The sequence below is a fragment of the Budorcas taxicolor genome, chromosome 8 (genome assembly GCF_023091745.1).
Source record: "Budorcas taxicolor isolate Tak-1 chromosome 8, Takin1.1, whole genome shotgun sequence".
NCBI classification, from domain to species: Eukaryota; Metazoa; Chordata; class Mammalia; order Artiodactyla; family Bovidae; genus Budorcas; species Budorcas taxicolor.
Genome location: NC_068917.1, coordinates 33,744,934 through 33,759,640, shown reverse-complemented (window position 1 = coordinate 33,759,640; position 14,707 = coordinate 33,744,934).

The following is a 14,707-nucleotide window of genomic DNA, read 5'->3' as shown; positions in this document are numbered from 1 at the left end:
TATGTGTTTTTAGTACAATAAAAAAGAATGTATAAGTAAGTCTAAGCTAATAATAGTACCCATGTTAATACAAAAAGTACTGTATTGAGCCAAAGCTTAATAGAATCCAGAAACACATATTTTTTTTCCCTCAGTGATCTTTGCTTATACATATGTTCACATAGAACTCTACACATAATTTTATTATTATACTTTTGTAGGAAAATATCATTATTGAAATGTGTGTATGACATTGCTATCTCCCAGCTCTTCCTTCTCCCTTGGAAACGCTTATTTTTTTAAAACACAGTGTTTCTGGTAACAAATGTCTTTAGGACTTAGAACTTCCTGCCCCATTGCGGATCGAATGTATGGCAAAGGGAAAGTGTCTTCATTGCTCTGTGCCTAAAAGAATGAAGTTTCTTCATATGTACACTAGAGTTAGTTACTTTTCCATATTTTATGGGAGATTTTGGACAAATTTAATAAGACTAATCCATGTAAATGTATTAAAGTGTATGGCCTATAAAACACACCCTGTAAATGACATTTCTAATTATGCTTCCCGAAAGTATAGTATGATAAAGTCAGCTTGCTCTGACCTCAGTACTACCAGAGAGCAGAGTGCTTGCTAAGCCAGCATCAAAGCATGAGTCATCTCATGCTTTTACTATAGATGACTTGACTGGCTCATGCTCTGATCAATACGTGGCCCAATCTATTGTGACTCAGTAACAAATGGCCTATCACTTAGAATGCTTTCACTTGCAAAACCGTCTTTAAATATCAAGAAATGTATTGTATCACATAAAAAGAAGTAAGAGGGCAGTTTGTGAGATTTATTTAGCAATTCAATGAAGTCAGCAAAGACATATGTCTTTCTGTCTTTGTATTTGACTACATTTTGTACATAATCTTTGTCTTCATGTTGTTTCTCATAATCATCACAAGATGACTGCAAGAAACGGAGCGGCAGACTTGACAGATATATGATCTACAGGAGGGAGAGAGACGCTTAGCTCCCAGCATGTACATATGTCTTTCCTTTCTGTTTGACTGGGTTCTTTAGGGAAAGAATCCACTCTTGGATGACAGGAAAATTCAAATTGATTGACTTACTCCAATCAGGATTCCCTCTGATATTGAAGAATGACGAATATCTGAACAAACCCGGGATAGAGTGGAGAAGAAAGAAATGAGGATGCATGCAGGTTAGTGTGCCTACCATATTGGCTAAGCTCAATTTCCCTGAAAATACACTGCAAACACCAAAGCAGTGTATGTAGGAAAGAAACAGTTCAGGTTAACATCTTAGAAGGATCAATTTATCAGGTAATTATTTGAGGTTTCATTCACTTCTGCTTTGTAGTATATATATCTTACAAGGATTTTGAAAAGATTTCTCCCCAAATTATAGGCTAAGTTATATAAATATTAAATATAACATATATGTAAGTCAAAATAATTTAATTTTATTTATTAAACTTATTCCTTTCTTGTTTATTTGTTTTTTCTCTCAGAGCTAACAATATATCTAGAATCTAGATGTTGGCAGGATGTATTATAAATTGAGTTTATAGGTATTCTTACTTTAAAAATTGTTAGTGAACTTGAAACTGCACTGACAATGATTTAAATTTTACAATATTTTTCTGCACTTTACAAAATACTAAAAGTATATTTAGAACTAGCTACATAGTCAGTTGGAAGAAAGTGTGAAGGAACAAGAGTGTAGGTGGTGAGCGAATGTCTTTTAGTACATGATTGGACTTTGAGTGTATTTTAATATACTGTGGGTGTATCAGTTAAAAGACTAATTGTTAGCTTCAGAGAAGAAATGGAGACAAGTTTAAAAACAAAATCATGAGAATCATTGATCAGTTCTCTTTTATAATAAAAGAAAATGTGATTCAGATATTTAAATTTTGAAGTAGGTTTCAGGGACTTATTCAAAGTTCTCTGATTTTCTTTTACCTATATTTAGTATAAAAGCAGTCACTAGTCTTAGCATAATTATTCCATTCTGCTCCATATAATTTCATTGCTCTTGGTCTGAAGAGTGACAAACTAATTATTTCTGCCCAGATTTTCAAGGATTAACAACTCAGTTGATAACACTCTCATGAGCTACACCTCAGCAGCCATTGTTCAGAATGTAGACTCTGCAAGATCAAAGTACAAGCAAGATTATTTAGATTAAAAGAACATCTCTAAGCTTCATGAGCTTGTGGGTAAAAAATGGAATCAAATTAATCTTTTGACCTCTAGAGCTAAATATCAGAGGCTCATTGAGGTCTATATTTATAGTAATCCCAGGACCTTGATCACCCTCTGAAGTGTGCTATATTTGTTGTCTAGGGCTGCTGTAATAAAGAACCATTAACTGGTGGCTTGGGACAACAACATGTATGATCTCATAGTGCTGGAGAAAGAAAGAAAGAAAAGTCGCTCAGTCGTGCCCTACTCTTTGCGACCCCATGGACTGTACCCTACCAGGCTCTTCCGTCCATGGGATTTTCCAGTCAAGAATACTGGAGTGAGTTGCCATTTCCTTCTCCAGGGGATCTTCCCGACCCAGGGATTGAACCCTGGTCTCCTGCATTGTAGGCAGACACTTTACCAACTGAGCCACCAGGAAAGTCCTGGTGCTGGAGGCAAGAAGTTAAAAATCAAGGTTTCAGCAGGGCCATGCTTCTTCTGAAAGCAGCAGAAATGGACCAGTCCCTGGAATCTCTCCTCAGTTTTGGAAGCCTCAGGCATTTCTTGCTCATAGATGCCTTTCTTCCTGAATCTCTTCATATTAACTCTCTGTGTACATATTTCCCTTCTTATTAGGATACCAGTCCTACTAGATAAAACTCTATCCTAATGACCCCATTTTAATTACAGGACTCATAAAAATCCATTAAAAAAAAATCTTATTCTGAGGTACTAGTGATGAAGACTTGGGGGAACAATTCAACTCATAGCACATGCTTTCTTGCCTTGGTATCAGTGGGCATCTCCCAGTCACATTTGACACAAGATGCCTAGAGGTACCACCCACCTGCTTTTCCATACATATTCTGGTTCAACCCACCGCTTAGTGGCAGATCTGTTCAACGACTATTCACTAAATGACTACTATGTGATAACCCTGGGAATGATTCAGAAAACAATAATGAAATGGTTGTTGCCAACGAGTAAACAAATAATAGGATAATAAGAAATGAAGTTACCTATTTTGAAGACCATGGTAGGGTGTAGGGAAAGAGAATAAAGGTGGTAGGCGGAACTCACATAGGGTCACCACGAAAAGTCACCCTGAGGTAACATTTTAACCTAGACCTAAAGGGCAAGAAAAAATCAGCAGAAGGTAAAAACCAGATAATTTCTTATGCTAGGCAGAGGAAATAGTATATGCAAAAATTCCATGGTAGGAGAGAACTTGGTTTAGTTTAAGATATGAAATGCAAATAAATAGTCTAGGTTTTTGCTATATCCATTTTACAGAGTGATATAGTAATGTTCCCTAATTTACACAGCAAAGAAAAGCAGAATTAGGATTGCATCTGATTTTCTCTCATCAGTGTGTCCTCCCCCCGCGCTGACTGATGACCGACTCCTGCTGGGTATGGCTCTCTTCCACTTGATCCCTTCTCCTTGTCCAGATGATTGCCACCGAGCTGTGAGAATCCTGCAGCAGGCTTCCCGTCTCCAGTCCTCTCATTTAAAACTCATTTTTCATAATCCCAGCAAGAGAAGCAGACAACTGAACCTCAGCTTAATGCCCTCTGCTGAATCCACAACTTCTACAACATAACTATAGAAGGCTCCTTACTGTGATCCATATGAACCGCCATGCTGTAATTTCTGTTCCCAATGGGTAACTCTCTGCCACTTCTGCCATCAACGTTGAACATCCCTGACACTTTTTGAAGTCCTTTCCATTACTTTCTCATTTGTACCTCTAGCCTACGCTCATATTGTTGCCATAGTCTTGCCATAGTTATTTTTAGTGAACTCTCATTAATTCTTTAGGGGCTTCCCAGGTGGCGCTAGTGGTAAGGAACCTGCCTGCCAATGCAGGAGACATGCCTATTGGATCTCTGGGTTGGGAAGATCCCCTGGAGGAGGGCATGGCAACCCACTCCAGAATTCTTGCCTAGAGAATCTGCATGGACAGAGGAGCCTTGCAGGACAGGGGGTGAGCTACAGTCCATAAGGTCGCACAGAGTCAGGCACAACTGAAGCAACTGAATATGCACACACACAGGCACACTTATTAATCTAACTGACATGCTTCCCAGAAATTCTTGACTAAACCACATGGCCTTCCTTGAGGTTTCCATGTGCAAATACCTATCTTTGGAATTAGTACATAGCTGTATTATAATCTGTTTTGGGGTATCTGTTCTCTCAATGAGAACAACTTCAGGGCAAGTGCTTTCTTCATTTTAGTATGTTTCCAAAACAGTTTCTGCAACGCAGTGGATGTTCATCAATTTTCTGCTGAGTATGCGGATAAATGGCACTATTCAAAATATAGTTAAGAAAGAAACTTCCTAAATGTGAAGTTATGCCACAACCATTTTATTCTAATTCATTTCTTTTCTTCTTGCTTAAAACATCTTTCCTGTACCAGTAACTTCTAAGATTCAGAGACTTGATCATACTGATTTGTTTTCCTGAAAATAGCAACTCTAAGAAGTTTTGAATAGCAATTCTCATTGGAACTTGTTCCCATTACTTCAAACTCAACCTGAACCCAAGTACAACTTCCCATAGGGAAATCATAGCCTCTCTCTGCCTCTGGATGATGGTGTTTGTACACAATAATATCTCAAAGGTTTCTCCAAAGATGTGTGAGTACATCTTACTGAATTGTCATAGTGAACCCAGGTGTCTTCAGTTAGACTGTTCCAGGATTACAGTTCCTAAATCTATTTCCAATATTTAAAACAGGTGTTGCCTGTACATTGTACATCTCTGTATCTTCCTATTTAGTTCAGAGCATGCAGTATCACAGGGAATGTATAAATAGACTCAGTCAAATTTAAGGGCTCCAAGATCTATTAATGCTTGTGAAGCCTGTTAAAGAATATTTCTCTTCAGCACAGCATATGTACAAGATTATGCACTTGGAGAGGAGAAGCAGCCTTTAGGCAAAACTGTAAGGCCTTGCAGCTCATGCATTTTGAGACAGCACCCAGCAAGGTGTGCCCATTGCTGTGCTACATTCTGTGGCTATTTTGGGGACAAGCGTCAGAATATGTTTCATGAGCACAGGTGTATTCTATTTGTGACAGCATCTGCAGAATAAAGGAGGGCATTGAAAGAAAAAAGAACAGAGTCTTCTACTAACTTCAGTGAGGCTACCACTCAGAGAGGCTTATCTTGGCCTATCCCTGAGTACAGCCCAGTAATGCTCCCAAGAGCAATATCCAGATAACAAGTGATTTCAAATCCAGAACAACCCTATTCTTAGTTCAGTCACTCAGTCGTGTCCAACTCTTTGTGACCCGATGGACCGTAGCACGCCAGGCCTCCCTGTCCATCACCAACTCCCGGAGATCACCCAAACCCATGTCCATCGAGTTGGTGATGCCATCTAATCATCTCATCCTCTGTTGTCCCCTTCTCTTCCTGCCCTCAATCTTTCCCAGCATCAGGGTCTTTTCAAATGAGTCAGCTCTTCGCATCAGGTGGCCAAAGTATTGGAGTTTCAGCTTCAACACCAGTCCTTCCAATGAACACCCAGGACTGAACTCCTTTAGGATGGACTGGTTGGATCTCCTTGCAGTCCAAGGGACTCTCAAGAGTCTTCTCCAACACCACAGTTCAAAAGCATCAATTCTTCAGCACTCAGCTTTCTTTATAGAGCAACTCTTACATCCATACATGACCACTGGAAAAACCATATCCTTGACTAGCCCTTGCTTAAATTGGATTGATGTTGCAAAAGCAGTTAGTCTTAAGGCTATTTATTAAATTGCGGCTCAGCTGGTAAAGAATCTGCCTGCAATGTGGGAGACCTGGGTTCAATACCTGGGTTGGGAAGATCCCCTGGAGAAGGGAAAGGCTAGCCACTCCAGTATTCTGGCCTAGAGAATTCCATGGACTGCACAGCCCATGGGGTTGCAAAGAGTCAGACACGACTGAGCAACTTTCACTCACTCACTCACAGATGGAAACTTGCTCACCAAGGCCACAGCAACTAGGATTAGAGGTGGGGGGTGGGGTGGCAGCATTCAAAGGATGTAAGAGAAGACAAGCACAGTAGTCTTTGGCTCTGATTTTTACCCCATGGATTACAGGAATATTTCCTTTGCCAGGTAGAGCTTAATGTGTTCCAGCTTCTCCTTGGTGGATGCCAGTGCTGCCACTTCAGTGGTTCTGAGACTCTCCCTTCCCTGTATCTCCTCTATCTGCATCACACTGTTGAGACTGTACGGCTCAGCACATCATTCTCACAGCTGCCTGCAATGACCTCATGAGACACAAGGATACCCACACTGGTCCAGTTCCCTGAATTAAATTTTGAGTGATGCTTTGGATGAAATGGGGAAAGGCTTCGCTCCCAGAAAAATGATAAATTTTAATTCTTTCTAGATTAAAAAAAAAAGAGTAGCCTTGCTTGCCCAACTTCATAGAGTTCCTGTCCCTAGGAATCTAAGATAAAATTTCCAAGTACTAAACTGGAGAACATATGAATTGTATTACAAAGTGTCTGAAGTAGAAACATCCCTCCCAGGCGTTAATCAACTCCTGTCCAAGAGTTAAGAACAAACATCATTTTCTTTCTGCCTTCCAGTAAATTGCCTAACCACATTTTATACTTTCAGAGGAATGGGTATTCTCCCTTGCTAAAAATATCTTAATCCTGAGTCCTAAGAATATCATTTTGATAATTTTGTTTTAAGTTTCTGATGTAAGCTATTATTTTCTCTTCTGAAATACTAAGTGTGCATAATATCTTTCCATGTAACATAAATACCAAGTATATAATAAAGTAATTGATAATAACAGCAATTTTAAAAAGGTTTTAAAACTGTGGAAATAGTTTCAAACTTAAGGAATAGTTGCAAGTAGAATAATATAAAGAACACCCATATACCATTAAATATGGATTCATCTATTATTATCTTATTCCATTGGCTTCATTAATTGCTATATAGATGGCTGAATGGATGGTTGGTTGAACAGATACATAGGTATATAGAATGCATATTAACTTTTCATAAATATTTGTAGTTGTTAAATACACCTATGACCTGTACTCCTAAATATTTTGTGTGAATTTTTCTAAGAATAATCATAATACAGCAATCAACCTCCCTTAATATAGCAGGGATATATAAAATAAATCTAAAATAAATCTAACTTGTCCTCTCTACTTCAACTTTTCATTTGAGCCAATAATATCCTTTATAGTATTTTCCACTTCTCCACTACAGGATCTGGTCTAGTTTTATGTGGTTGTCATGTACCTTTAGTCTCCCTTAATCTGGAATATTTCTGGAATTTTTCTTTGTCTTCTATCACCCTAGCATTTTTGAAGAATACAATCCCTTTCTTATTTTTCTTATATAAAAGGGTGTGTCTTCACACTGTCAATTTGTCTGATGTTTAGGTTTACGTTACATATTCTCAGCTGGGCTACAACATAGGTGATATCATACTGGGAGATACACAATGAATGGCATTCTGTCTCTCACTGGTGATATTCATTTTTATCCTCCAATCAAAATGTAGCCTGATTTCTCCACCATAAAAAATATTCTTTTTCTTTTGAAACTGATTAGCAGTTTGTGATGAGATGATTCCCAATGATGCAAATGTCCAGCTGCTCATCAAATTTAGCAGTTAGTAATGTTTACAAAATGCTAATTTTCCAACTCCTGCATACCTTCTGGATTACCACTTGATTCTTAGCAACCTATGGTGTGTAGGTTTCCTCCCTTCTTCCCCACTTATTGATTTATCTACTTATTATTTGTGTGGACTTAGGATTTCCTTTCTTAATGGTTTTTAAATTACTATGGTACTAAATAGTACTTATGATCAAATTGCCCCAGATTTGGCCAGAAGGAGCCTGTTCATCATGTTCTCTATCCTTTCGGTATACCATTATCTTTCTCTCTCTTTTTTTTATTTTTTATTTTTTTGAGCTTTTCCAAACTTTCCAAAAAAAAAAAGATCTTCTGTGCTGCTCATACCTACCCTGCCCAAGCCCTGGAATCAGCCAACTCTCCCAGGAGTTAGAGTCCTTTTACCAGTAAATAGTATTAGAGACCAAGATCTGGGTACTAGGTGTGCCAAACTGGAGTGTCTTTGCTTCTTGGTGCTTACAGAAGAAGACAGAACTAGGAAATATATGCATGTATATAGACAAACATGGCCTTCCTAGGTAGTGCTAGCGGTAAAGAACCGATCTGCCAACGCACAAGACACAAGAGACGTGGGTTAGATCCCTTGGTTAGGAAGATCCTCTGGAGGAAGGCATGCAACCCACTCCAGTATTCTTGCATGGCGAATCCCATGATCAGAGAAGCCTGGCAGGCTACCGTCCATAGGGTTGCAAGAGTCAGATACGACTAAAGTGATTTAGCATACACACACACACACAAATACACAGACTAATTTACAAATACACAAATATACCTACATAAGTACATGCATACATATACTTGTGAATATATTCAAGCATATGAACATATATATTCACATTGTAACAACTGTGAGCTCATATACACACTCCAGTATTCTTGCTTGGAGAATCCTATGGACAGAAGAGCCTGGCAGGCTACATAGTATGGGGTCACAAGAGTTGGACACGACTAGGAGTCTAAACACACAGCATATATATCCGTACTCCAGCTCTAATTCATCAGCACAGGGACTTCATTGCCTTTTCTCATTTCATATATTTAGGTTTCCTCTTCCTGAGTGTAAACTTGATATAACAATATCAACATATTTATTTGCTCATTTATATATCCAAAATCATTTTAGAATTATCTATAACAAAATGGTTTTAATTAGAAAAATGATACACTCCTTTCCCTGGTGCTGTTCCACTCCTCCCTGACACTTTACTTTTTTATTTCCATAGCCATAGGAAGCAGAAAAAATACTTTGATTCCATCAAGGTCCAACAGTATTATTGTATAGTCTTGTATCTAGGAATATTTATCTTGTTACTAAGGAGAAAAGTGGAAATGAATGTGATCACCCTTTCTCCTGTGCCCAGTATTAATTTTGAAGGGCAGAGGTTTTGGAATTGGTTTGAGAAAAATGGATTGTAGAGGAAGCATCTGTACCTCTCATAAGTCTAGAGGTGAGGTCCTGAGATATGCAAACCAGTTTGTATTTTATATCTGTTTAAAGATTTCAACTTATCTGATTTTCTTTCTACCTAAATGTGTTTTGCTTAAGTTCTAAATGACTGGAGAGGGAAGGTCACACATAAACTTGGATGGAATAGTTTAAATGCTAATCCCCAGTCTTTGTGCAAAGAAGGGGCATTTAATACATTTAATAGTGTTGATATAACAAAAGAATCTACCATGAAACAACACTTCCTAAAGCATGATTCCTAGATACTAATTATATGGGAACATTATTATGACTACTTGAAAATAAGATTTGGAAAATTTGTGGTCAAACATACTATTTTTTCTTCCAAGAATTTGTAGGGTCCTTATTTTGATAATGTACACTATGAAATGTCAAGAGAAAACAGAACTCATCAGGTCTCTATACCATATTTTAAAGCTAATAATTTGTCTGTGGATTATCTCACATAGAATCAATAGTCAAAAAACACACTTTGGTGATGCTGTAAGAAAGCACTGGGAAAATCTGATCAATTTTTTCTTGGTAGGAAAGTAGGCTGTGATGCTGATTAAATTGACCCACATTTCCTATTTTATACATAGTGAAGTCAGAAAGAGAAAAGCAGTGATCATATATTAACACATATATATGGAATCTAGAAAGATAGTACTGATGAACCTATTTTCAAGGCAGCAATGGAGATGCAGACATAGAGAAAAGACTTGTGCATACAAGGGGGAAGAGGGTGAGATGAATAAAGAGTAGCATGGAAACATATATTCTACCATATGTAAAATAAGTATCCAGTGGGAATTTGCTCTATGACTCAGGAAACTCACATTGGTGCTCTGTGACAACCTAGGGGGTAGGATGGACTGGGAGGTGGGAGGGAGGTTCAAAAGAGAAGGGGCATATGTATATCTATGTCTGATTCATGTTAATATATGGCAGAAATCAGTACAATACTGTAAAGCAATTATCCTTCAATTAAAAACAAATTAAAAAGAAGCAAAAGATAACATAAATAAATTGAGATATCAAAAAAAAAATTGGGGGGCCCAGGTGACATGGGCTGGTCATCTTGAGCATACCGAGACAGGAGACAGATCCCTTCCAAGCTCAGTTCAGTCGCCCAGTTGTGTCTGACTCTTTGTGACCCCATGGACTACAGCACCCCAGGCTTCCAAGAAACAGGGCCAAAACTGAAAGTCAGAAAAGATGAATATGTTCAAAGAGTGCGGACACGGCGTGAAAAAATAAAGTTAGTGAAAACAGAAAGAGAAGAGAAGTAAGACACAAAAGTGGAAATTAAATGACTAGGTTACAAGCTTCACTCATAAACAAGGAAAGAGGTACAGAGATTCCTTATTTCAAGTCACAGTCACTTGGTACCTGAACTAAAAGGAACAGGGTCAAGGAAAGTATTTCTTGATATTTTATCAAACCGGAAGCTATGTTTTACTAACATGAAAAGTTATTTTCTAGTCACCCAAATTTAGGGTGGGATATAAAACCTAGGCACAGCAGCTTCACTGAGAGCAGAAGCTATCCTAGAGGATCAGCAAGTAGCTGCCATCAGTTGCTGGCAAAGAATCACATCTCAAGTTCCAGAGCACATAGGTCTGAGCTCTAGCAATTAGGAACAGAAATAGCTCAAATTACATCAATATAGAAGTCGTACTTAAAAATCTGAGCTTGAAGCAACTGCAGTCAGGGAGAATAGAACTCACTGCATCTGACTGAGAGAGATCATGGAGGACCAGAGATGGAAACCAGGACCTGGAAAGTGGCCTTTCCCTGGGCTGATCTTGGCTAGGCCCTGCATCACTTCCCAAGGAAGAGGCACTGGGGTTAACAAGAGAAGTATTCTCTAGTCAGACGATTTTATGCTTAATTACTTAATAAAGAGTATAGAGATTGTTCCAAACGTTGCACTCAGTCTTTACTAAAAAATCTTTCCGTTTTATAAGATCCAAAAAATGACCATGCCAAATGACTTCTCGGAAATGTCAAGCATTATCAACTGCCTTTAGGATTCTAGCGACCAGGAAAGAGAAGCCAAGCAAACCATTTCCCCTATATAGAGAAGCCTGAATGACATTTCCTCCTCTCTATACATCACACATGCTTCATAGGCTTTCATGAGAGAGATCCTTGCTGACCCACTGTTAGAAGTATCCGTTCTTTCAATAGTGAAGCACACTGCGGCATCAGCATCTAAGACATCCAGAAGGCAGGCAGGTCTTAGGCTTCTAGAAGTTCTTGTTAGTTAACTGTGCCCAGCCCATGGCTAGACCTCCAGAAAGCTGGAGGTATGGGTTGGCATGTAACTGGATTAACATTTCAAAGACTAAAATATTAAAATACCAAAATTAACAACAACCAAAAGGAATAGTTTGAACTAGTTTTCCTAAATTTATTGCAGGCAAATGAAATGATACCCTTCAGTGGCTCTGCCACTTAAGAGGTGGTTGGGTGATCATACAGATTTTATTTGACCTCTTTGAGCCTCTGATATCTATCAGGGCCCACCTTCTTCCTCTCACTTAGTGGACTTGCCACACAGGTGTCCTTTCAATGACTTAAACCCACTGTGTTCTTTCCCACCTTGTGGCCTTCACACATACAGTTTCTTCTACCGGGAACACTCTTCTGTAGCTTGTCCTATTGCTGGTCCCTTCTTGTCTTTCAGATCCTTGCTTTTCAAAGAGGACTCTCTTAACCCTGGTCCTAGATCATCTCCTTCTATTGTAACACCCCTTTTCTAATTTCTTTATAGGGTAAATCACAATTTATAGTAATATATTATTTGTGCTGATCGACTCCTTTCTTGCTTAACTTCGCTATGATCCTATCACTGTTCACAAAGGCAGGGACTTTATATCATTCACCACTGCACACCTGCTGCGCTGCATATTCCCTGCCACACATGGTGTTCAATATGTATTTGCTGAATACATGAGGATGATAAACTACTTGGCAGGCTTGTTTGGAGAGTAAAATGAATGAGATGTATGTAAAGGATCTAGCTCAATTCTCGGCCCATAGTTAGTATCAATAAATATCAATACCCTCCTCGAGTGTGGTGCTCATAGAATGAAAACTTAGATGACACAGAATGTCCAGGAGCAAAATTTACCTGTAGTTGCTAAAGATCACTGCTGATGCTTGGAGGCTCTGAAAGAAGAAGAATATTATTTGCAAATACTTTATGATATCACAAAACACTCCAATACCTAAAGTTGGTAGAATTACCTTTCCCCATCTGCCTTTTTATGTTTTAAAGCCGATGGGTAACAGAAAGCTAGAAATACAAGATATATTTATTGTGTGAAGAAATATTAACCATGCTATTTGACAAGCTATAAATTGGAACCAGACTTCTGAATTTCCAGCCTGAGCTAATTATTGTTTTTTTTCCAATCAAAATATACAATTCACTTTGCAAAGATTGAGCTATATTTCAGCAAGGCTAAAAAGTACAAAATTTTCCTCTTTTGCTTCTTCTGAGGAAAACAAACTTTTGAGGAAGTTTGTTACAAAAGGTTCTTTAACTCTCCACTAGCAAAAGTTCTATCTTTAGAGAAAAATTCTGATTAAGATCTTCAAATGAGACACAAACCTATTGGTACTGTTTTGGCAGAAAGAACTGTAGAATTAGCAACAGTACTTGCTTTTGGTCAATTTACACAAATAAAGGAAATTCATTTTATTTTTGGACCAAAAAAATCAATGAAAGTAAACTCTGATATTTGTTAATTGTGTGGTTTTGATATCCTCAGAGAAATAAATACTGAACATAAAATCATTGATTTTTTTTTTTCTTCTGCAAAGTGAAAAGGGACCAAAGGGATTGCTTTACAGTCCTCCAATTTACAATTGAGGAAACAGACCTCAAGAAATTAGGTGAATGTCATGGGCTTCCCGGGTGGTGCTGTGGTAAAGAACCCGTCTGCCAATACAGGAGACATGAGAGAGACAGTTTCAATCCCTGGGTTAGGAAGATCCCCTGGAAGAGGGCACAGCAACCCATTTCAGTAGTCTTGCCTGGAGATTCCCACGGACAGAGGAGCCTGGCGGGCTATAGTCCAGGAGTTTGCAAAGAGTCAGACATGACTGAAGTGACTTAACAGGCATGCACTACGTAGAAATGGGTCACACTCATCATTCAAGTCACCAAGTCCACTGGTCTTCTATGATTTATTTTCTCTGCCTTGGCCTACTTTTCCATCAGAATAATTGTTCCTAACTTCTTTGCCATTCAGCTTTTGCTCTGGGACCAGATTCTTTACCAGATGGCCCAGAGATTGAAGTCTAAAATAAAGTTACATTCTTCTAGAAAAATTTGTATTGTTTATTTCCATTATTGCTAATAATATGTGCTTGTTTTTTTTTCCCCCCTTCACTCACTTGCTGTGAAAATACTCGCTCCAAAATAAATTCTCAATCAAGTCTATTCTCTTCTCAGTGTCCAGGAATAAGCAGTCTTCAGGCACACTGAGGAAAAGAATTTTGTCATCCTCCTCTACAGATTTCTCTTTTCCAAAGTATTGAAGTTGGAAAAGAAGGACTGGCAGGGCCTGGGGCTGTCAAATGAATATTCTTTATCCAGTGCAAATGCTTTTGCCTGTGTACAGAAATCCTTCCATATCAGAATCAAGGAGCAAATCATAAGCAGGAATTCTAAAGCGGAGTGTATGTAACTGTGAAGAGCTTATTAGCTCAAGTTGGCAGGTACTCTGTGGGGCACCCTCTTCTTTCCATTCATTTAGAAAGCAGGAAGGGAGGGCAGTGATATGCCATCCAAGGAAAATGCTCAGTGATATCATGGGAAAATTTGCAGCCTGATTTCCAGAAGTAGGATACTACTGCTCCTTCAAATGGAGACAGTGACAGATATGAAAAGATTTCAGTTAAGAGCACGCACTTAGGGTTTACAATGTGCCAGGCTCTGTACCAGAGACTAGAGCCACAGGGACAAACAACACATGTTTACCTGGAGGCTGCATATGATGTTCTGGATCTGCCCTAGGGTTTGGAGACTTCCCTCATTAGAAACAAGTCCTTTATTTCATATCAATAACTATTAATATTTCTTGATTATCTACTCTGCCCAGGGCAATACAAAAAGTCCTTATGATCAAACTCTACATTACTTTGCCAACAAAGGTCTGTCTAGTCAAAGCTTTGGTTTTTCCAGTAGTCATGTATGGATGTGAGAGTTGGACTGTGAAGAAAGCTGAGCACTGAAGAATTGATGCTTTGGAACTGTGGTGTTGGAGAAGACTCTTGAGAGTCCCTTGGACTGCAAGGAGATCAAACCAGTCAATCTTAAAGGAAAGCAGTCCTGAATACTCATTGGAAGGACTGATGCTGAAGCTGAAATTCCAATCCTTTGGCCACCTGATGC